At 38.1% G+C, this 25,300-nt stretch overlaps 1 long non-coding RNA gene across 1 annotated transcript in view; it reads left to right on the forward strand.

The window, feature by feature from the left end:
* Nucleotides 1–2,102: 2,102 nt before the first annotated feature.
* The window catches only part of LOC144236139 (uncharacterized), a 96,966-nt gene continuing 73,768 nt past the window's right edge, over nucleotides 2,103–25,300 (forward strand). Inside the window, exons 1-2 of the long non-coding RNA XR_013336428.1 lie at nucleotides 2,103–2,166; nucleotides 4,567–4,668. This is a non-coding gene — a long non-coding RNA (uncharacterized LOC144236139). The remainder of the gene's footprint in view (nucleotides 2,167–4,566; nucleotides 4,669–25,300) is intronic.

Below are 25,300 nucleotides of genomic sequence, written 5' to 3' on the forward strand. Positions count from 1 at the left end.
AAAAAAAAAAAAAAGCCCTGATTTTTAGCAGGTGCCAATTTCCAGGGTGTAAATACTCTCATCATTGCTGATTTCAGACTGCTGACATGACATCACTGAACTGAGGCGTACACACAGTCACATGTCACGGGCCAGTGCCAGCTGGTCCAGCACACCATGGTCCAGGGATTGCTTCAGGAATCTAGGTAAATGGTTCCTGCTTTGCTACCACACTGACTTCAACTGTTCCTCTGTTGCTAGCATTTAAAGCTGTGATATCTTCAGAAATTTATTTATCCCAAATGAGTGTCAATGCCCTCATCTATAAAATAAGAGTAATACTTGCCACAGAGGATTCTTATGAAAGTTAAAATGAATTATCACTGATAAAGCAACCAGCACGATAGGGAAGATAGGAACCAACTAATATGTGTTAGCTTTTGTTTTTAATTTGGTTATTGTTGAAATAAAATATTTCTTGTCCATTGAATTTTATCACAAAAGTGAAAATGGATGCAAACAATATAGGGCATGAAACGTATCTGACGGGAAACCAACTCTTCCTACTGACTCTGAATCCGGAAGGCTTGCAAAAATGCAGTTTTGGATGGACACAGATAACTGGAAGTCGGTATTGAGCTCGCAATGCTTAATCTGTAACTGGTTTCTGGCCATGAAGACCCATGTGATATCTGCATTTGAAAACAAATTAGGGGTTCTAAACCAAGAGGTGATTCACCTGGTCGAGAAATGAGACAAAAAGTAGGAAAATCTTTGAGGACTTGGAGTCCTATCACTCACTCTCTTAAAAACTGTTTAATTTATGTATATATTAATTTTAATCCAAGAGGAGAATCGATGGTAAGATTCCATCTGAGAAAGGCACTGCCAACACAGGGGCAAAATGTCAGGCAAATTAAAAGAAAAAAGTGAAACAGACTCAGTGTGTGTGTGTGTGTGTGTGTGTGTGTGTGTGTCTATATGTGTCTGTGTCTCTGTGTGTGAGAGCAAGAGAGACAGACAGAAATAGAGACAGAGAGATATGAGGGAAAATGTGGCAAATTGAACTGGATGGAGGACATCTAAAGCAACTGAATTTTAAAACCTTTAATGATCATGCAAACCTAAATAAAACATACGTCCTGTGGTATGGATTCTACCCCTTGGTTCTCAGTTTGAGACCCTGATTTATGTTGAGAAGCAGGTGAAGCCTGGTGTTAGAATCCATATCAGGTCAGTTCAGAGATAAATGCAATCAATTTAATTTGCTTTTGTCCCACTAGGTTTGCTTCCCCCCCGATTTTTATTTTTTCTAATTAAAAAAATATTAATGTTTATTTATTTTTGAGAGAGAGAAAGAGAGAGTATATAAGCTGGAGAGAGAGAGAGAAAGGTAGACACAGAATCTGAAGCAGGTTTCAGGCTCTGAGCTGTCAGCACAGTGCCTGACACGGGGTCCTAAGTCATGAGCCATGAGATCATGACCTGAGCCAAAGTCGGACACTCAACCTACTGAGCCACCCAGATGCCCCATTTCTGATATTTATTTTTAATAGTTCCCTTTTATCCACAATGAATATATGCTCATTGCAAATAATCCAAACAAATACACCTACAAAATACCAACACAAAAGCATATGGCATAAATAGAGCGGCATCACATTCTCCCATCTCAAGGAGGACACTGGAGCGTTTTAGCGAATCCCCTCCCCTGCCTGTGCATGCACATGCACACACGTGTGCACACATAAGCTTTGTGTAATTTTGCAACTGCATTTATGCTATATATGCTGATTTTTAATGAATAATACACCAAGGATATCTATTCAATAATTTTTACCTTAGGATCCTGGTTCTACTATTTGGTAAGTTTGGGTTCAAAATAGGCATAAAGTAATTGAAATTCAGGTATCAAAGTTTCGCATCTCGTCAGCTTCCACCTTGAAATAAAACATTCCTTTAGCATCATTTCTAATAGTTAGGGGAGCAAGGGGCACCCTTGTTTTAGAAACCAGGCAGGACTATTATTAGGAATTTATCAACCTTTACTTATCTCTGGATTTTTCCCCCCTCTGTTCACACTGTGTTTTATCTTCTCTCCACTGATCTTTTTTTGCAGATGACCTTTCATCTTATTTCTCATCTGCTGGTCCCATCAACCCTAACTTTGTATCTGCTAAAACTCAGGTAATTGCTTTTAGATGGGTATAATTAAGAAGCCATTAGTGTAAAGTTTCATTTCAGTTTACGCCTTGGTCTGCATTTGAGCAGAGAAATATGAAATTAAGGTATTAGCTCCTTTCAGGAGTATGAGTCACGAGCTAATAAGTTTCAAGAGCAGTTTCTCAACTGTAATGATTGTGCTTTTCTCTTTGAATATATTCTTTGGAATTCTCATAGAGGGAATATTTTAAAAGAAAGGGGAGCAGATATACTGAGACAGATTGGGTATGTGATTCCTGAGGTCTGAGTGTCTGTGATGCCCGATGAGGGTCACATGAGGGTTTTTAAAGTAGCTGACACAGGAAGGCCCAACCTGAAAGCCTGTATGTTCCCTTTCCCTATTCTGTAAGAATTTTACCTTTCTGAGGGCAACTGTGAGAGAGATTGATGACCTGGGTGGAGAAGGAGTCAAAGTCAAGATGACCTAATCTGGGGGTTAGCTGCCTAGAATGGTAGTTCTCAAATCTGGCTGTGTATTAGAATTAGTATATTAGTTTCCTGTGACTTCCATAACCAATTTCCACGAACTGGGTGTCTGAAGACAAGGAAATCCATTCCCTCACACTTCTGAAGGCTAGAAGCTTAAGTTTGAAGGATCAGCACAGCCATGCTCTTTCTAAAGACGCTAGGGTAGGACGCTTCTTTGCCCCTTCCTAGCTTCTGGTGATGCTTGGCAATCCTTAGGTTTTTTGTCTTACACTGAAATGACCCTAATCTCTGCCTCTATTGTCACATAACCATCTTCCCTGCATATATATGTCTGTGTGTCATCTCAACTTACAGAGACACCAGTCATTGGATTTAGAGCCCACCTTAATCCAATATGACCTCATCTTAACATTTACAAAGCAAACATCTTCATCTTGAATTTCCAAATGCAAAGACCTTATTTCCAAATAAGGTCACATTCTAGGATTCCAGGGGAATATTAATTTGGGGAGAACACTATTCAACTTTCTGTTCCTGGAAAGATTTTTTTAAATCCCTTTGCCCATGCTACATCCCAAATCAATTAAATTAGAATTCTGGGAAGGTACATTCTGGAATCACTTGGGAAGATTTAAAAGAAACAAATACTTGGGGATCACTCCCAGAAATTCTGAAATATATAGACATTCTAACAAGTATAATGTTGGGTTATTAAGGAAAATAAATAAGATCATATGAAGTGCATAGCAGAAACCCGGCACATAATATGTGCTCAATTAATATTTTCTTATTGATTTGTTTGGCTTGATTGGTTTATAAAAATAAGGACACAGTTTCACTTATGTAAGGATACATTATTCAACAAGCACTGGTACCCTTTTTCTCCCACCTTTTTCGGGACAGAGCTGATTATCTGCTTTGTGTTTCTGGGGACAAGGTTTTCCTTAGTATATGGTTTACTGTTACACTTACACATCCTGTTTTTCTGATAGACAAATTCTTATAATCTCTTCTGTGTTTTAGTCTAATTGCCATTGTCCTCCTATCCTTTAAATGGCCATGTTGTAAGCTCTAATCTCCTGCAGTCTGCTAAGGTGACTAATTATCCTACTTTGCTTGCGATTGAGGGATTTTTTTCCTCAGAATATAGGAATTTCAGTACTAATCTAAGACAGTCCCAGGGAAATCATTCTGGCTACTTACCCTAAGCCTGCCTCAATCAGTCATAGGTAACAGAACATGCAAGGGTCTTCAAAAGGGAATAAAACATGTATAAAATATGACAGTTGCCTTCAGGTCTATGTAAGAGCTATCAGAGAGTGAAGTAATGAATAATAATGATTATAATGATGATGGTAATAATTATTGATCACTTACATTAATCCAGTGCCTTTACAAAGAGTTTTATGTGTATTATCCATTTAATACTCACAGAAACCCTATATATGAGTAGCACCATTATCATTTTCTAAATGAAGAAATTGGTGTTCAAGCAGCTTATGTGCCTTCTTCAAGGTATAACAGCTAATATGTGGTCCCAATTTTGGTCCCAATGTAATACCCAGGAGGTATGGTTTCTACACTGATAGAATGAATACCTATCCCATATTGAATGAATGTTCAAAGAATACAGAAATACAAGTCAGGGAAGGACAGAGGGATGATGTTTTGGCCTGGTGTGATTCACAAAGCCATTTCAAATAAAGGGGGAATTGAACTGGCACCAATAGCTCATAATGCACCATGACTTCCCTTAAGTGCTTCATTTAAGGAAAACATCAATTAAGTACCTAATATGTGTACAGCTCATAAAGAAATATTGAGGCAATGATAATTGCCAGAATTTTTCGAGGGAGTTACTGTGTCCCTGGCACTGTGCTAAGCCCTTGATATGATACTACCTAATGACATGGCTTTGTTATATCCAACCAACAGGATACACATCCCCATCACAGAAAAGAGAATTGAGGCTCTAAGACATCAGTCAACTTGACCCACAATCTCACAGCTACTTTGTGATAAGTTCAGAATCCAAATGTAAGTCTCTTTGTTTTTTGGTTTGTTTTATGATAGAATCCATTTTCATAACTGCCATGTTGTCTTGCTCTTCAAGATGAGAAGGACATCAGAATATTTTGGCAAGTCTTAAGTGAAAACATAGGACAGATTTATATGGTGGACACGTCATATAAAAGTTAGTTAATTCACTTGTTCAAGATTAAAATGGTGGTGTAAAACTTGCAGCAGAAGGTAGATACTGAAGGCCATGTGAGGCGAACTTGCCAGCAAGCAGAGCTGGTGGCGTGGATGCTCCTCATCTTTGGGGCACAACTAGCCCTCATCTCCGTGAAGAAAGGCAGCAGCCAAGGCTTTGGGAAACACTCCTGTGACAAAATTGAAAGTACAGTTAATCAGAACTTAATTAAACAGTTTAATCTCTGACTAACGGGCAGGGAGGGTGATGGAAGATGAGGAGGGGAAAGAAAAAGCACATAAAATCCCTCCATTTATGATGGTGAAATGTGTCTTCTCATCCATAATGCAGCACCATAATGTTCTTGTATGAATTGAAAATGCCAGGCAATCAAAGGCCATATGTGAGTGAATGCATACAGAGTGTCCATGTATTTTTAATCAAGGCTGCATCTCTGAAGTATGTTTATGCTTTCTTGGAATGAAAGATGCTCCCCTAGAATTAGCTCTGCACCCAGCTCCAGGCTGTTGTTACCTTTGGCCTTGCCAGGAGAAAGGGAGTTGGCACATCCCCCATAAAGCATTACTGCGAGGTTGACACAAACTACTTAAAGGATAGTGAACGTCGAGCAATCCATTATGGCTGAGGAAATGGGCTTAGGAGTCACTGAAGTCTTCACTCCCTGAAAGATCACTCTTCTTCTCTCTCTTCACAGCCTACAGTTCATTGTCCACATAGTACCCAGAGTGATCTGTTAAAAATGCAAATCCAACCTCTTCCTTTCTCCACTCAAAACCCTCTAGTAAAGAGTTTTAAAAATAAAAACCAGACTCTGCTATGGGCTACACAACACTGCATGAGTTTCTCCCCCCCCCCCCCAAATACCTTCTTCATGTCATACTTCACTTTACTTTCATGATGCCCCAGTCAGTCATATTGTCCCTATTTCTATTGCTAACCACTTAGTATGCACTCTTTCATGCATTCACTGAAAAAGTGTTTGAGCTCCAGGTATGTGTCAGGAGCTCTCCCATGTGTTGAGGATGCACCAATGAACAAAACATAAGCCCCTCTGCCCTCTTGAAGTTTATATTCCAGTCAGAGAAGATAGGTGACAATAAAGAAGATGAAATTGTAAGTTGTAGATAGCATTGAGAAAGTGACAAATCCTTTACATAAAAGAGAGTAGAGTAGTACAAATAGGATCAAGATTAAGTGGCAAGGAATGCTAGGTTATGAAGTGGTCAGGGGAGATGTCTCTCTTCAAGGCATCTTCTCTTCTTGCTCCTTCTCCCAGATCCTGGGTACACACTTTACTCAGATCCTTGCCTGAGTATCTGAGAACTCAGGTCTCAACTCAAATGCCTCCTTTCAGAGAGACCTTTGTAGATCCCCCAATGTGAAGTGGTCAATTCTTGTCACTTTATCTCACTACCCTGTGATAGTGCCATCTGAGCTTACATTCTTCATTTATTTACTTACTTTGTTTTTGTCTGCAATACTCATGGACTGTATGCTCTAAGAGGACAAGGTTTTTATCCCTTCACTGTTGGGTCTCCGGTGTCTAGATCTGTGCCTAGCATCCAATAGATACTCAACAAATGTATGTTGGAATAAAAGAATGAAGGAATGGATGAAGATAGATATCAACACATTAATTAGACAATTGAGACAAGAGACATAAGTGATATTTGACAGTGAGAAATCACTAAGAGACATGATCATCTTCTTTTTGAGTGGCATGGCATTTATTTAAGTAACATAGTCCAGGAAATACAGAATAGATCAGGAAAATACTATCAAGAGAATAATTAAAATGATTAAATAATATTCAAAATGCACTTCCTTTATATTCCTCATGTGTCCATTTATCTCCATTCTCACAGCCACCACTATGGGCCATGTGTCACTATCTCTTGTTTCACTGCTCTCATTCTCGCTGCTCTACAAAATATTTCTTCAAAGTCGAGGAAGAGCGATGCTTTAAAAATGTGTATTTGTTGTGTCTTCCATTGCTTAAACCCTTTGATTACTCCCTATTAACTATAGGATAGTATCCAAAAATCTTAAAGTGGCTCCGAGACTTCAAGTGCTGGCCATTGTCCACTTCTCCAGTTTCATCTCTTAGTACTCCTCACCAGTTATATAATTTACCTGAACTGATCTCCTGTATGTTTCCTGAATGCTCAAAGCTGCCATCTTTCCTTCAATTAGGAGATTGTTTCTCTGAGTGGAAGTGCCTCCTCTGCTCTCTATGCCTGGTTAAGTCATAGCCATCTTTTAAATCTTAGACTCCGTACCCTCTGGAAAGGACTATCTGTTCTATAAGTCTGAACTAGGTAACTCTTCTCTGTAGTCTCATACCATGTCAATTTGCCCACCACATTACTTCCTGCATAGTGAATTGCCCTTGTTTGATTTCTTTCCTGTCTCCACCACTAGACTTGAGTAATAAATGGACAAAAATAATTTCTGCCTCCTTCATTCCTATAGTTCAGGCATCTCATGTAAGACCTGGCTCATGGTAGTTCCTCAAAATATACTTGTTGAATGATTGGATAAAATGTAGTGTCAATTAAAATAGCAAGACTTTATTTCCAGACGGAACTTTGACTATTATTTCTCATTTCAAAGCTTTGCTCATGGGTCTTGCTCTTCTGTGGCTAAAAACTGAGAGGAGATGGTATAAAGTTGAGGGCACACAGTTTATCTCTTGATATTGATGTCATAGAGTATAATTGGGTCCTTTAGTTCAACCACTGGTGATAGCCTCAGGGACCAAAGAATTGATCTTGCAAGACAGGCATTCTGAGTCATACTAAAAGTATTGAGCATAGTGGCTCCTGCAAAGTAGGGAATTCTGATGTCTTGCTTATAACAGTGGAAAGTACCTTAATATTAGTAGCTTTGCCTATGTCTGAAGACAAACTGCAGTGGCTGTAGAAATAAAGGATGCAAAAACTGAATGGAGTCATTGAAAGCATATTATCCAAGAAACTCAATTCACTGATGAAGAAAGCAAGAATTCCAATGGTTGTTTAAATAACATCCTCTCTATTCTTGGAATGAATTTTTTTACTTTTCCTCCCACCCTATAGTTTCTTTCATTTGTTTCGTTCAGTTAAACTCAACATGTTTTGACAGGTTTTAATTTTTTCCTTAACCATGTGCCAGACATTAACAATATGTCTCCCACATGAAGGCCACATGTCAGTTCTGTGACATAAGATGCAAGTGCTTTTTCATGGATCATCTTGCATCCTAGCTAAATTCAGAAGCCTATCTCTCTTTAAAATCCTTTGACTAATTCACTTGCACCAGAACTTTGGTGAGAAACACATATTTTATTTAAAAGAACATAGGAAAGAAGGGACAGGGAGATTACATCACACATATCTAAGCAAATTAACATTCCTCCATGGGAATCCATTACTTTTCAAAAACCCCTTACCCCTCTTGTCACTGGGAATTCCTTTTTCCTTCTTTCAATGAATGAAAAAGACCATTCTCATTGACTTAGAGCTCTTCTCTCCAGTATTTTCCTCTAAGCATTTAAAATTCTTCTTTCCTTGATGAGCTCTTGCTTCCAGCAGTGCTCATCCAAAGTCCTAACAGTTGTTCCATGAAACAAAGGGAGAATCTTCCAATTAGCAGAACCACCAGCCTTAGAAAATGCTTCTTGAGCACACTTCATCTTTATGCTTGACCAGAAAATCCCAAGGAGCCAAATCATTGTTAACCTAAGTTCTGGGCATCTGAATCTTCATTTATAAGATGCCCCTAAAGATCCTGACCTCATGGAGTTGTTATGAGGATCACATGAACTAAGTATAAAAAAATCAAAACAGAACTGGTACATAACCCAACACAGAATAACCTAGTAGTAGAATGGGGTATACTGGTTTCTTTATGCTCAAGCAACAGGACTTGAGGATTCATTAGTTTCACAACTTCCTATCATATTTGTGTTTAAGAGGTCTCTCAATATCTTAAAGCTCATCAGTATCCCTAAACTTAGCACAAAAGTGCAAAATAGTCCAGAAAAATGCAAATTAAAGAGCAAAGCTTATCATCATTTGTGCATGATGGAGACATGACTATTCTGACATCATTCCACAAAGTGTGTGTGTGTGTGTGTGTGTGTGTGTGTGTGAGTGTTCTAGAGAATTTACCTACTGAAACCCCTCTTTCAGAGACAATGCTATGTTCTAAAAGGCTATTGTAACATTGTTTTGTCCACAGCCCTATTTGACTCAGTATAGGCTAACCTTCCAGGTCTTAGTGGCAGATAGAGGCACCATGTGTCTTACTTTGATGTAAAACTTCATCCCTATCTAGAAGTGTCATGGTTTGAAAGTCTTGAGGCAGAGAGACTTCTCTATTTATAATCTAATTCATATTCGTAGCAGATCCAGGGAATAATCAGGCTCATGACAGTGGAAATGCTCAACTGAGCATGGTTGAGCAATGCTATTGACTGGAGTCACTTTGCCATCAAACCATCAGGGATTAGTAACCTCTGAAACCCCCTGCTTCCAGCAGTTCAAGAGAGGTAGGGTCTCCTGGGCTCTGTCCATGGAACTGATAACAAAAGTACCCATGAAAGTGTAAAAAAAAAAAATACATTCAACTACAATATGGGTGGTGGAAGAGAATTTATTGAAAGAAATCACCAGAGTCCTGAACTTTGGCCTGGATTTATGATTATTGAATTATTTTTTCAATCCCTAAGATTCTAGTACCATACAAGTTACTCTGGAAAGAGCTGTGGAAATTACAGAGATGAGTAAAAATTAAGTAAATGTTTATATCATGAATATTGTATCAGCTAATCTTCATAGCAATTTCACCAGATAGACCTATTTATTTTTATTTTATAAAAGACAAAATCAAAGCTTAAGAAGATGAAGAGACTTGTCTAAGATTAACAAAATCATAGTTACACTTAAAAATCAGATATGTCTGGGGAGAAGGATCAAAACGCAGTCGTAAATGGCATCAGTAAGTGTCTTTACACATTTTCCCTTTTAACCTTCATAAGAACACTGCTTTGTCTCCATTTCATAGATGAGCAAAATAAGGTGCAGGGAAATTTGGTACTTGTTCAGAGAACTTGTACAAATATTCTACAAGAAGGACACATGAAGTACTCTTGCATTACGGGTGTCATCAAGGGTATGGAGTTAGGTTTACTAAGATGCCCTAAATATTCCATAAGGTCTGAAAAAAAGGGAGACACTGAAGAAGAGAAAAGGGTATTGAAAAGAAAAATAGTTACATTAGCATGGAGACAAATTCTGCTTCTATTTTAGATGGCAAACCTACATTTTCTCCAAGTTATGTAAGAGAAAGCCTTCTGTTTGTGTTCAAAGGGCAAGCTTGAGGAAAAGCTCAAGACACTGCCTGCATCCTAAGTGGCCCGAGTGATGGAGGGAATGGGCCCTGTTCCAAATTGATTAGTTCTGCTACCTTCTCATTATTGTTCCGCCTGAAGTTTGGCATGCAAGCAAGGTCATTCCATGCATGGGTCTGCGTGACTTAACTGATTCCACTACAAACTCCCTCCCCTGTACACCCCCTACCCCCACCACGGCATGCCACCTGCACTAGAGAAAATTAAAAATCAGCGCATACATTTTACATGAGTTCCCGAGACCAGTGAGAAATTAATGTTATGTTGTCTTTTGATAAAGATACAGCTGTTTTTTTAAAGATGTTCATTCAATTCAGTAATAGGAAACCTTCCTCAGATTCCTCCATGGGGCCTATACCTCAGGATGAGAAGAAGAAATGCATATAGACTCAGAAGAATATGTTTGAGCACATTTTCTTTTTGCAGTACACCTTACAAAGAAATTTCAGGGTTACATATTAGGTTGCTGCCCTCCCCAAACTGACAGGTGCCTTGTTAATTTTCTATCTTCAATTTTCTATCCTCAATTTTCCTTCCTCTGAGTTTACTCCCTTGGCCTGGAATGATGCCTTCTCATATTCTCATGTTCAAATACTTGCAGTCCTTCAAGGTTGAACACAAATGACTCCATTTCCATGAAGCCATCTCATATCCTCAAATCAAGATATGATTACTCTTGTGTCACATCTTCAGTAATGCTTAGAAACATTCTCATCCCTTCTGCTCCCAAATGTGAGAATAATTACAGCGATATTTCAGCGTTGATTTAAAACTTACAGATACCATATAAGAAACAAATAATACACAGTAAATAGTATAGGTGTTGTTAGACTTACTACTGACAAAGAAATACAATGTCAAAGTTCTCTGGGCAGAATTCAAAAGTTTTACAGTCATTTTCCAGTCTTGGTTTTTAGTTTTATCCTGTCACTTTCTCTAGGGCACCTCTGTTTCCACCCCTCCAAATTCTTTATTCTATTAACTAAACTCCTCAGTGTTGTATGAATATTATGCGCTTCATCACTGAGGACCCCCATGGTTGGGGTTCTTTTTGCTTTGTTTCCTTCCACATACATAGACAGTAAGCAACAGAGGCAAAATTGAGATCCAGTTTCCCATACTCATAAACAACAGTTCATCCAAGCTTCTAAAAGGCGCCAAGTAATCATTAAGAAGTGATTTGTTTGGTTATGAGCATAAGCTTTGAATTTAGACAGACTTGAGTTTGAACATTAGCTGCCTGTCTGTACATTTGCAAAATAGTTCCTTCAAAACATAAGCAGTGATCTTTGTAAAAGGAAAATAACATATATGTGTGTGTGTGTCGATACATATATATGTATAAGCTTAAAGTTATTAAGGTTATTATTATACCTTATGTTCAAAATATTCATAAATTATATTCATAATTATAAGCTCATATTTAAGTAAATTTGTGATTAATCTCTATATATGTAACACACACATATATAAAATTTGATCCACATTGTGACTTTAAGATGTATGTGTGTATATTATATGATACACACAGAGAGTGTATATGTTATAGTATCTATCTATCTATCTATAGGGCATAGTATGTATACATAGTAGTGTGTGTGTTTGTGTGTGTGTGTGTGTGTGTGTGTGTGTGTGTGTGTGTAAATGTTCCAAAAAGATCTACCTTTATTCTGATGCAGGAGTGAAATAGATCCAGAAGTCAGCGGGTTTAAAATTAAATATTACATTTATTACTTTTAAAGTTTTTGACCAATGTGGTTTAGATTAAGGTGAGGCTAAATGGACTTGTTAAAGTTCATTGCTAAAACCCACTCTCCTCAGGATCTGGAATCTCATCAAGAGGGCAAGTGAGGACCTTAGACAAGTAGAAAGAGATCCCCTACAGTATCACTGGGTGGAGAAGGAAGGAAGGGAACAAAATTTTGGTATTTACTAACCTGTGATAAATTGTCTCTAAATAATTGAAAACATAGACCAAGATTTGATACCCAACAGTTAATGACTCACTTATCCTTCACAAGAGTCTCAGAATAAAGGTTCTTGCAGGGAGCCAGGAGTTTTCCTGGAGTAGAGACTGCTCTACACAGGAAGAAGTGGGAGTTCAGAAATACAGTCTCTTTCTTAAAATCTGGCAAGATTCTGATGCTCAGTAAGTGACTGATTTTATGTGGTACCTATTATTATCAGTTAATTTTTGGCTATTGTTAAGTTTTGAATGATCAACACTGAAATGTTATTGATGATACTAAATATATCTGTGTGCTGTCTGCATATTTTTTGTACATAAAGGCAGAATGAATCTTTCAATGAAAACTGCAGTTACAGCTTCTGTTTAGCACTGCAGCTTCCCCATGCCTCTGGAAGCCCCAACACCACCAAATTTTGCTGACCTGGCTTCCTAAGTTTTAATTCAGCAATAAACCTGGTTGGACAGATGCATCCACAAGTCGGAGACTATGCAGCACTCAATCTGTCTAACTGAAATGTTGTTTCATATTTGTACTTTCTACTGGAACTGGATATGTGTCTTTCTGTCTCTGTGGAGCCCAAATGTAAGGGGATGTCCGGAAGGGACCCAGGTATGGAAGGGACAAGAAGTAAAATGGTGGCTGGGGTAACATAGAAGCTGGAGTATCGGTATTTGTTTCATCAAATAAAAAGGAGTACACAGCATCCCCTCTGTGAACCATCACAGCCGGTTTCCACTTAAAAGCAATATGAATTTAGCAGACAGTTTTGATGGCCCAGTGAGATTGTTAACTAGGGTATTGTCTATATGGGCATGTACTAACCCTGTGCATGTATACATTTTTATCAAAAGATAAATATTTGGGGGAGGGACTTCAATTAAGATAATGTATATTGGGTGACTTCAATGAGCTAGCCATTGTTCTAAAGACTTGAAATACATATTCTCTCTCTCTCTCTCTCTCTCCACCACCACCAAGCCTTCACACATAATGTTCTTTCTCAGTAAAATTCTATCCCTGTCTTCTTTACCTGATGCCTTCCTACTTAAAACCATTCTTCTTTGAACATACTTTATGAGAAGTTTCCCTGATCTCTAAACTGAGCACTGGTTCCTTGGTATATGCTCCCATCCACTCAGTGTATTTATCGCTTAATACCCAGTTTACAGGCTTTAAAGCCAGATTCCTATACTCTAACTTTTCACTCCACCTCTTCTAGTATTATGACCTTGTCCAACTTAATCCAGCTGCCCTATCTGTAAGTCAGAAATAATACTAATACCTACCCTTGGATTAAGCATTAGGTATTTGAGGATTAAATGAGGAGATTTATTTAATAGGCTGAAACCAAGGTCTGTCATTGAATGTACATTAGCCATTTTTATTCTTTTCAACAAGTTTTGTTTTCAAGCTAAAATAGGGAGAGTAAGAGACTATGAAAAGCTAGCATTCCAAACCCAGAGGTTGGATTTTATCTGGTAAAAATGGAGATCTGTTGAAGGTTTTAAAGAGAGGAGAAACAGGGTCAGATATGAATTTTAGAAAGAATAAACAGAAATATAGGAGATGGACAAGTAGAGGAAGAACTCTTTAAAATATGGGTTGCCTGGGTGACTCAGTTGGTTAAGCATCTGACTTTAGCTCAGATCACGATCTCATGGTTTGTGGGTTTGAGACTTGCATCGGGCTCTGTGCTGACAGCTAGCTCAGAGCCTGGAGCCTGCTTCGGATTCTGTGACTCCCTCTCTCTCTGACCCTCCCCTGCTCATGCTGTCACTATCTCTGTCTCAAAAATAAATAACATTAAAAAGTTTTTTTTTAAATTAAATGTGCTTAGTATAGCCAAGTGATTCATATTTAAGCAATCACATTTAATCATCATTCCCCCAAACAAAAAGCACATTTAATTCAACAAACAAAAACAAAAGCAAAGAACAACATTTATGAAATGTTCACTGAGCGTGAGATGCTGTTCTAAAGCCTAAGAATCCAAAGCAGCAGTTTGCATACTGTAGAATAATCGAGTCTAATGTTTAAAAGCATCAGATTTACAACTACATAGACCTAGGTTCATCATCAAGAGCTATGCTTTCCCATTTCAAGGAGATTCTTAAGTTACCTAAACCTCAGTTTCTTCAATATTAACAAGATTAATTAGAAACATTAAATGAGATATAGTATTTAAATCACCTAAAAATGCTTAGGATGTGGTATGTGTTCAATTAATGCTAGTTTTTACTATTACTATTATTATTGTTGATATTACTTTGTAGCAGTGCTAAATGGCACCTCTCTTCAACACCAAACTGTTCACAGTCTGAATAGAGAAAACAAATACGTAGGCATATAAATTATATTCTATTTGAGGTGCCGTGCTATTAAACATGGCAAATTGTTGTTGAGTGTGTCTCATTTGTCAGGTATTGTTCCGAATGTTTTACATGTATAATCATATTTAATTCTTTTTAAAAAAAAAAACCCTGTAAGGCAGATAATGTAATGCTAAATGGTATACAGATGAAGAAATGCGGAGTTCAAGTTAAAGAACATGTCTAAGGCTATACAGAGAGTGCCTAGCCAAGTGGTATGTGAGCCAAAGTTGTCTAACAGCTGCTATGCTTTAAACCACTAGTTTACTGTGCTTCCCTGATAAATAAGGATGTGATAATTTTGAAATTGGAGGATTTTAAGAGGACACAGCATCTGTGCTGGGCCCTGACAGCTGAGCTACTCACTTTGTCTCCAGGAAAGCTTCAACTATTCCAGATAGAAGTGTGTCCTCAAACTTTACTCAGAGTTAGAAAGCCTCTTTCCACAATCTTTCCATATTTAGCAACGAGCCACCTATGCTGGAAAATCCTTCTGTATGCTCCATATTTATATGGGAATTAGGTCCAGAATAAATGAATATCATCCCCTACCAGTAGTTTAAGGATAAATTCTAACTGTCTGTGCAAGTAAAGGTATCCCCAGAAGATTGCTGATTCTAGAAATAATTTTCTGCTGATTCATAGATGGAGAGAGTGGAATAATTTGAAGGCTGATATTAATCTCTCTTTCCATCTACTCTTTCTCTTCTCTTGTTGCTCTACAAGGTCAGTAAGTAGCAACAATGGCAATGTTACTTTGATTGAAAGCAATGATGAGTGTTAAGGTAAGTATAGCAGTTGACACAAGTAGTAGCTCATAAATATCTAAAAATATTTAAAGAGATAGAAACTCCACGAGGAATATGTAATTGATCATGCCGTCTTAAAGATGAGGACACTGAGGCATGAGATGATTTAATAGTTATTCAAAATCACACAACTACAAATGTCACAATCATGGTCACGGGCAGAAAAACCATTACTCAGATCAGTGATGTGGTTATAGATCTGTCTCAGCATCCTCATGTTAGACTGTGTTTTATGACAAGATGTGCAATTTAGAACAAATCTCACTGCATTCTGAGCCCAAAGTTTGAGGTAGGAGTAGAGAAAAGATCTCTAGCTAGTGGCCAAATCTCACAGTCTCACCTGAACAGAGAGCCTGTACCTCTGAATAGAGTAGAAAATACATACAAAGTTTTTCAGTATTCACTGTGTCCTCAAAGATGCTGGGTCACCTTCCTACATTCTGTAGAAAAAAGCGCTTCCATCAGCAGGTCCCAGACTTTGCCCCGGTTCAGCCTGGTGAAGCAACATTTCTTATTTTATGAAGCTAAAGTGTACCTGTGTTTCTTATCAGTTAGGACCAATTGTGCACAGCTGGCTCCCTCTCCATTCACCTGAGCAATCACAGTTAATATTTACCAACACATACATTAAAAGCATAGTTCTTTACATTTATAGGCATGAAGTCTTCTAATAATTTAGTGAACAGTCTAGTGACCCTTTAAATTGAGCATTCTTAACTGGTACATTTAGTAAAAGGGGGGATGGGGGAGAATGAATATCCTTCATTAATATATGGTGTTGAGGCTATTGGGGCTGGTTATTAGATATGTCTTCTAATTCTTGTTCTGAAAGTCACATCCTAGTGTTGTGCTTCTTCATTTCTATAAGGTTGGACATGGTCATGGAATGTGAAAAGAAGCATTCTCTTTTCCCCCTGGGTAGAACATTTTACAAGGTAGGCCCTCCTTTATTATGGCCACTTTCCATGTCTGCAGTAACAATAAAATTCTGTGTTCAGGTGACATCTGTAATCACCTGGGTCCCGAGAGACAGCAATGAGTAGAGAGCCCTTGCCAATCCACACTGGACTTGTGTTAAGGAATTCAGATTAAAGGGCTCTTGTCGTCATCATCATCACCATCCTCCTCCTCCTCCTCCTCCTCCTCCTCCTCTTGTTATATGGTATGTGATGTAGGTGCTTTTGGCAACACTTGGCAAGTTACTATAAAAAAAGAATGAGTTTGGAAAGTCACTGGCTAAATAAAAGAAAGTAGAGATGGTCAAGAAGTTTAGTGATTTGTAGGATTAAGAGAGGAAACTGTTGTTCAATACAGTCTTCACAGAAGTTATCATTGATAATGTCATTGAATGTAACAAACACTGAACAAACCTTAGACTGGCAGCAAGGGTCAGATGAAAGGAATGGCCATCACAACCACTGTTAAAATGTCTTGAGTCTCTTAAGGTGTTTCAGAGGAAAGGTACAATTAAGTTTGGTATCCAGTAAGTGCATTCAATTGCAAAAAAAAAAAAAAAAAAGTGGTTCGGGGGGAAAAAGAGAGAGAGAAATCTTGGCTTATCCATGAAATCCTTGTAAGTTGTTATAATTAAAGTGGCAGGGAGGGGAGGGAGGGGATGCAATCAAACAACAATATATCAAATCTAAGAAATACATCTAGAAAAGAAAAATGAGAGTAGTATTGGCATATATAAATGACTGGACTCAATGAGATACGAATCCTTCTAGCATTTTAAGTAAGGGGTACTGCAAGTAAACCACAGTCTATAACTCTCTGAGATTTAAAATAATACTAGGATTCTCAAACTCCTAAGCAGCAAAGAGACTGAAAGAGATGCTCAACCACGGAAAACTGTTTATTCTCCAATGTCCGCTTTTCGGTGTGGCCAAGGAGGTTATTGGAAATGGAAGAATCCCATTTCTGTTCATAGAAAATGGACCATGATGACATCATGGGCCATAGAAAACAAAGGAATAGAGGCCCCACCCAGAGAACAGAATGAGACACTAATCTGAGAACCTTTGCCACTTCCAGGGGAAATCTTGTCACATGTTTCCAGTAGGATTTCAGAATTGCCATAGACCGTCAATTTTTTCTGCTCCATTTATGATTGGGAATGTTTATGGTAGTAATCCTATGCATGTTATTTTGTATTATATTGGCTTATAAAATGCTTTTTCAGTTGAGTTTTTTTAGTTCAGATCTGTAACCAACAGGAACAGCCTCTAGACTTGATGGGAGCCATTCAGGGGTCTAGACTTGAAGCTGATTAGTGACTGAATGAGTTACCTTAAGTTCCTTTTTTTTTCTTTTAATTTTGTTTATTTTTTAGAGAGAACAAGAGCACACAAACAGGGGAGGGTCAGAGAGGAAGAGAGAGGGAAACAGAATCAAAGTAGGCTCCAGGCTCTGAACTGTCAGCACTGAGCCTGATGCAGAGGTTGAACTCACCAACTGTGAGATCATGACCTGAGCCAAAGTTGGATGCTTAACCAACTGAGCCGCTCAGTTGCCTTGAGTTTTTGAGCTGAGCTCTTGAGTTCTCTTTTCTGGTCATGTGGGAATAGAGATGTTTTATAAGCAGGAAGAAGTTATTTATTTCCTTAGAAAAACAGACTGTAGTATTATTAAGTCTGTTTAAAATATTCCAAATTTTCTCCCTTCTTGGCACATAGGAAAATTGTACTTCTACCTCTTTGAGTAAGACATTGTCACATAACTGAATTTGAACCCCCAAAATGTAAACAAATATACCATGTGTCATTTTGAGGTGAAAGTATTTAATTATCAGGGCAATGTCAGACACTGCAGTGTTTGGTAATCCTGAAAGTATATGTAGGGATGTGTCCTCCACCAGCCAGGGTCCCTAATTGACTATAATGACAGAGCATTCTGCTGACCTGCATGGACATGTAGTGTGAGAAAGAAATAAACCTCTGTTATTTTCAGCCATTGAAACACAGGATGGGGGGGGGTGTATTGCTCAGTATAACATGTCTATCCTGATTTGATCGCAGACTTGAATGTATGTTGTCTAACTTTACACATGCTTTTCCTACAACTGTAGAATGCCCTCTCCTTAAGGTACAAGGTAGGGCTCATCTGGCTGATCAGTATGATGTATCATCTGAACCTGAACTCTGGACTGGCAGCCATTCTTTGAGATGATGGCCATTCCCATCATGAAAATGAGGATTCTAATATTTATCTTATTCCTTGTCAATATGTGCAACTGACACTGCCCTTACTTTTGAGTGATTTATATTTAATAAAGAAAAAGCCAGAGACCAAAACTTTACCAGAATTTTATCCTATTTGGCTCCTCTATGCCCCATTTCTTTGATGAAGTGCGCACAAATTCACATCAGTACTTCTTTATTTCCTCATTCATGAAGTGAATAATGAGCATGGACCCAACCATCCCATCATGGTGCTATTCCAAGTACCAGTCACAGATACAAACTTAGTCATAAAGCCTAAGTCCATTGGATGAAGGGACATATATCTTCATACTCATTGACGTGTATCTCAGATTTTATCTACTACTCTAAGATTGCGTGAAAGAAGTTAGCTCCTCCTCACAAAAGAAGATGTTATGAGAATATACCCAATAAGAAGTATAACTTCATCAAATAAGCTAAAATGTAAAGCCTCAATGTAAAGCTTCTTCAATGGCATGTCTTATATTTTGTGTCCCATTTAGTCAAATAAAGATAATGCACATTACAGGCGGTCATTGTTTAATAATTCAGCTCATCGGTATGAAGGATCACTATGTAGTTGGTATTGTGCTAGGGATACACAGGGAAGGCCTCTTTAGGAAAGTGACATTTAAGTGAGAGTTTATGAGTGAGGAACTTAACCAAGTGGGGAAAGAGCATTCCAAGAAAAGAGAATAGCCTGTGCAGAGCCTTGATGTGTGAAAGTTCAGTTCATTTGGGAGTTTGAAATAAAGCCAATGGGGACAATGTGGCAGGAACAAGTGTGAGAGTGGTTGGGACGAAGACACAGGCAGGGGTCTGTTTATCCTCCACATTGTAAATGTTGCCAAAAATTTTGGAGACAATGGAGAGACATTCAGGAGTTATTAACAATCTTATAGTGCTCGAGTTCCACTCTTTTAAAAATTATTGAATCTTAGAAATTAAAAGGCTGATGTCTGTGCCCCATCCTGTGTCTTATGCAATAATCTTTTCTTTAGCTGATTGGAAATCCAGAAATCTGTTTTCCAGCTTTACTGAGGGTCTTCTGCATGTCAGACACTCTGCAAAAGAGCTGAGGGTATAGATATGCCCCCTAAGTTGCAATGGTCACGTGATATACAATGAGAGCAAAAATGTTTAAAAAGGAAAAGAGAAAGAATAATCCCTGTATTTTTGTACACTCCTTTAACAATAATGTTGCTTTCATTAAGTGGGAGAAAGCAAAATTTGAATTCTAAAATTAACAAGTTAAAAACACATGTTTAATAAATAATCCATGGGAGTCAAAGGGATAAATACATTGAGCTCCTTAGAGAATGATAGAAATGGGATAGATGACAAAATAAAATAGACCTCATGATTCTACTGACAAAATTCTTTTAAAAAGCCGAAGGAGAGAGAAATGGAAGAACTGAAAGCTTGCTGCAGTTGCAGAATTTTAAGAGATTTATTTAACATTCTCCAGGCCTAGTTCTAAAATATTCATGTGTCTTGGACATAATTATGTCATTTTATTGTCCACTGTGTGTCAATGAAATGTCATTTTTTCACTCCAGCTTCTATCACTTCTATGGCAATTGGGAAATGCAAATGATTATAAACAGAGAAGTCATATGTGGTAGAGGATTTGTTTTATGAATCTTACACCAAAACTTTTAAATCTGAATGCTGTACTCAGGGAATGATTGAGAAGCAAATGGGCACATTTCTCTATATAAAACACAGAGTGGTCCCTTTACAGTAGAAACATTTAAAGGAACATTGAACTAATGATTAAAGGGGTCAGGAAATATCCTAGTGTACTGACGAGCAACGAAATCGCTATTTCCAATCTAGAAATGGCTTTTGTTCTGTGTTGGTTTGGAAGATTCCATTAGTGTCAATGAGCAGAAGTTGCAAAGAAGTGGATTCTGTTCCAATTCAAGGAAACATCCTGTGGAATTCAGCTTTTTGTAGGACTTTGTTAGCCCTGGTCTAAAAGGCAGGTCAGCAGAGGGACCCTGAGAAAGACCTTTAGATCCTCTGTAGGAAGAGACACAAGAAAGCCTCCGAGGGATAGTTCGGCCTTGTGGAAATTGCCTGAGCTTTGACATCAACCAGATTGGGATTCAAATCTCAATATTCCCAACTTGCTGGCTGGCTGACTGTTAGGGTTCACTTCACTCTTTTGAGCTTCTTCTTTCTTCATCTGAAAATAGAAGATAATTGACTCAGACTTGTAGTTACAATTAAATGAGATGTTACATGTGAAATTCCTAGCAGATATCCGTCAAATAACAAGTGCTTTATAAAAGTTATTGAGAAAATGGGACTCATAAGCAGGTGGGACAACACCTATTCACAGTATGTATTCAACCAATGTTAGATGCCTCCATCTTTCCATATCCTTCCTGGTCAAGCCGCTCTAATTTCTGAAGGCTCCCACTGTCATGTTTACTTTTTGTATCTAGAACATGAATTCAGGAGAGAGTTGTTTCACTGAATTTCTGGTCTAATGTTCAAGCCCTGTCTGTTTACTCAACTGCATTTGTGCTTATTTCTATAGGTAGTGAGGCTCTCGCCAGGTATTACATGTACTTCTTTTTACCCACCTTTAAAACTGCAGGTTTTTCTCAAAACTTCAAAAAAAAGATGAAAATGCAACATTCTTCTTGACCCTTGTCTCAATTTAAATGAAGACCCAAACTAGTGGTATTAAATCCAAAAATAGCTTTGAATCAGTAAAACTAATTTCTTTTCATTTGGTGGTAGCAAGTGGGGCAGGTGCATTTTTATAACATTGGTTTAATTTCCCTTTGTTGCAAAGAAATCCAACTTCACTAACTGTGCTACCAATGCCTGCCAAATATGACACATGGAACTAAAAACTACCTCATGCAGCAATCAGCCTTAAAATCCCCTACATTGATTTATTTTCTCCATCCTATCTTTCTTCCTTCTCTTTAGCTTGTCATTGTCTTTACTAAGAAGTGTAAGTAGGCTTTTGTACTGCAAATGGCAATGGACTAATTAACTCTGAGCATTAACTCAAAGCATTAACTCTGAGTCATGTCAGTCATCTCTATTAATCAAAGTTTTGGGGATTTAGGGAGTCTATAAGTGCCACTCCTTTCCTCTACTCTTGTCAAAGTGAACTCTCCTGCAGGGGAGGCTTAAGGTTGTGCAGCTTGACCTATAACTTGCTAGATCTTTTAGGTAGAATGGTCTAGGTCATTCTATGAAACAGATAACACCAATATTCTGATGAACTAAAGAAAAGGTTTAATTATTTCTTATATTGAGTGTCTAACAACGGTTGGCAGAGGGGCTCTGCACACTACAGGCTCTCATGAGGCCCAACCTCATGTTGAAATTTGAAAACAAATTGATAGGTGAAAATAATAGATCTTAAATAGATAGAGGTCAATGCATCATTGTAATTACTGACAAGAGCTGAGTTGAGGTATGTAGGTTAAATGTAGATTAAATTCACATTTTATTTATTTTATTTTTTATGTTTATTGATAACATATTTTTTGGAGAGAGAGAATGAGCTGGAGAGGGACAGAGAGAGAGGGAGACAGAAAATCCCAAGCAGCCTCTGCTGTCAGTGCAGAGACTGATATAGAGCCAGAACTCACAAACCATGAGATCATGACCTGAGCCAAGATCAAGAATTGGAGACTTCACCAACTGAATCAGGTGCTCCAAAATGCACATTTTAAAAGACACTGTTCCTTTTAAAAAAATTTTTTAAATGTTTTTTTATTTATTTCTAGGAGAGAGAGAGAGAGACAGCATGAGCAGGGGAGGGCCAGAGAGAGAGGGAGACACAGACTGAAACAGGCTCCAGGCTCTGAGCTTGCAGTCAGCACAGAGCCCGACGCGGGGCTCGAACCCGCGAACCATGAGATCATGACCTAAGCAAAAGTCGGATGCTTAACCGACTGAGCCACTCAGGCACCCCAAAAAGACACTGTTCTTTTTCACATTTAACCCTGACTTATCTCAGGTACTCAAATCATCTCCCAGCCAAGGATGAAAAAAAATAGTATCCATGAGGTGCTGCATCAAAATAAAACACCATACAGCCCTTATAAAGATGAGCATAACACTAATACATGTGCTTCCTACATTATGGGGGACAAAATTACAAACTCTGTGAAGCAATTTAAATGTAATCTCTTATTTTGTCCTTAACAGGTAGATACCATACTTCTCTCTATTCTTCAGAAAATAGAAACTTTTCTCAGAGGAAGAGTCATTAGTTCAACATTAGAGATTTAGTAAGTTTTAGAGTATGGTAGTAAATAAATACATGCATTATTGATAAGAACACATATTAAAATAATACTAATGGCTTAGATACATGTGGGTATTTAAAATTTATGAAGTGATTTTACTTGCATCTTCCCATCTGAGTGAAATTCTGTATAACTGTGGGAGGTGAACAGGGCAGGGAATGTTGCATTCATTTCACAGAACAGAAAATCATAACTGATATTAATGTAGCACTTTGCAATTTACAGAGCATGTTCACATACATCACCTGACTTAATCTGCACAACCTTAGGAGAAGAAGAAAGGACAGGAGGGAGGGAGGTGGTGGTGGAGAGCTATAACACTTTTTATTGGGGAACTCAAATCCTCTTGGGGAGGTTAAGTGAATTACCTCTTTATTCAAGAAGAACCTCCATTCCCATGGAATCATGAATCTATGATGTAATTTTTACTTGAATAAATTATGGCCTTTCTTTGTCTTCCTTACTATCCTGGGAGGGGCTTATTTAGTTGGTGAAATTTGGAGGAGACATTGAAAACACTTAACTTTCTATCCTTCCTAAAAGTATGACTGGATCTGCCCGCATGTTGGCCTGCTCTGTTGGATGTGGTGATGGCAAATTCTTCTGTAGGGAGGGCTTGGAGCTTTCTAGCTTAGTCTGTGGCTAGTTAGATGTATCAGTCAGGATTGGCTAGGTTATGTTGGGTAACAAACACCACCAGTGTTTCAATAGATTAAAGAAAAGGTTTAAGGGGCACCTGGGTGGCTCAGTCAGTTAAGTGTCCAACTTCAGCTTGGGTCTTGATCTCATGGTTTATGGATTCAAGCCCCTTTCGGGCTCTGTGCTGACAGCTCAGAGCCTGGAGCCTGCCTCAGATTCTATATCTCCCTCTCTTTCTGCCCATCCCCAGCTTGTGCTCGCTCGCTCTCTCTCTCTCTCTCTCTCTCCCTCCCTCCCTCCCTCCATCCCTCCCTCCCTCTCTCTCAAAAATAAATAAACATTTAAAAATTTAAATAAAGAATAATTTTAAAAAGGTTTAATTTCTTTAATTCACAGGGGTGAGCTGAAGCACAGTCTGATGGAGACTTACTCTCAACATTTTCCGCTTTGATTGTGGAAAATGAAACGTGTCGAATCACATAGTAGCTCATAAAGCCTCCATCTTTAAGTGACTCATGGCACTCCTATTCATAGTTCATTGGCCAAAGTAAGTTATCTTGGCATGCTAATCCCAGGTGGGAAGAAAAAAAATCAATCCTCCCATGTGCCTAGATAGTAAAGGATGACACATATTTGGTGAATAGCACAATTAGTGCCACAGTGGATCAGTGTAAAGTGTAAAATTCAGTGCTTTGTAGAATGTTCAGAGTTATGTACACAATTTTTAAATAAAAACTGATCAGAAAAAAGAAAAAAGTAAAGCATTATATACAATTTGTAAAACACATTAGATTTTATAAACAATTGAGTATGTGTTAAGGAGGAAGCATCCAGTTTCTTTGTGCTAAAGAAGCAATTTCTAGGTCCTTAAACGAGAATAAGGCATGAGGTGTGTGTTTCCTTTTGTGTCTGATTTTTCTGTAGATTACAGGTCTTCTGGAATTGTGTCTTTTGGATCCTCTTGGTTATGCTCTGCTTCTATTTTCTCCTAAAACAGTACTTTGTACTCATATTTTGCTTCTGATGTCCCATGGTCTTTCTTTTTCCACTTTTATCACATTGCAACATTAAATTATTAGCATGACAGCATAAATGCATTTACACAATACCAATAGTAAAATTAACATTAATACCATCCCCCTATATATGTGCAATTACCTATATTTATACAAAGTGCCACCAACAAAACTTGGCTCATTTTAACTTCACAGCAAGTCTGCAAGATACCTATAATTATCTGAATTTTGCAAATGAGAACATAACAGTCATAGAGGTAAGACCTAAAACCGGGTTTACTGATTCCATGTGCAAAGGTCTTTCTTATAGTGCTTTTAGTGTATTTTTCCTTGTAGAATTGCTGAAGAAATAAGTAAGGCTGATAATCAGCAGTATCCATATGCATCTCAATGTTAAATTGACTGGAGTTATTCAATATTTATCCAGATCCATTAGATCCAAAGTGATTGATTACTGGGGGATTATGGGTTCTTTTGCTCAGAAATGCCGAGGGAAACTCCGAGAGTAGAAAGTATGTGGTCAGACCAAAGCCAGAGATCATGAGAAACCTCACACCAAGGCCCATAAATGAGATAGGTGAGAACATTAAGTCAAGTGGGTCAGGCACTAAGAAAGCACAGGTCCAAACCGAAAATGGACTTAAGGAATGGTAATATGCCAGAAAGATGGTCAGAATTATAGAAATTTTCCTGAATCCAAAATGTAGCAAGGCAGGGAGGTTGAGAGATAAGACAGTGATTCTGAGAAAACTCCAGAAGCACGTGTCAGTTGG

The sequence above is a fragment of the Crocuta crocuta genome, unplaced genomic scaffold (assembly GCF_008692635.1).
Source record: "Crocuta crocuta isolate KB4526 unplaced genomic scaffold, BGI_CrCroc_1.0 scaffold95, whole genome shotgun sequence".
Taxonomy (NCBI): domain Eukaryota; kingdom Metazoa; phylum Chordata; class Mammalia; order Carnivora; family Hyaenidae; genus Crocuta; species Crocuta crocuta.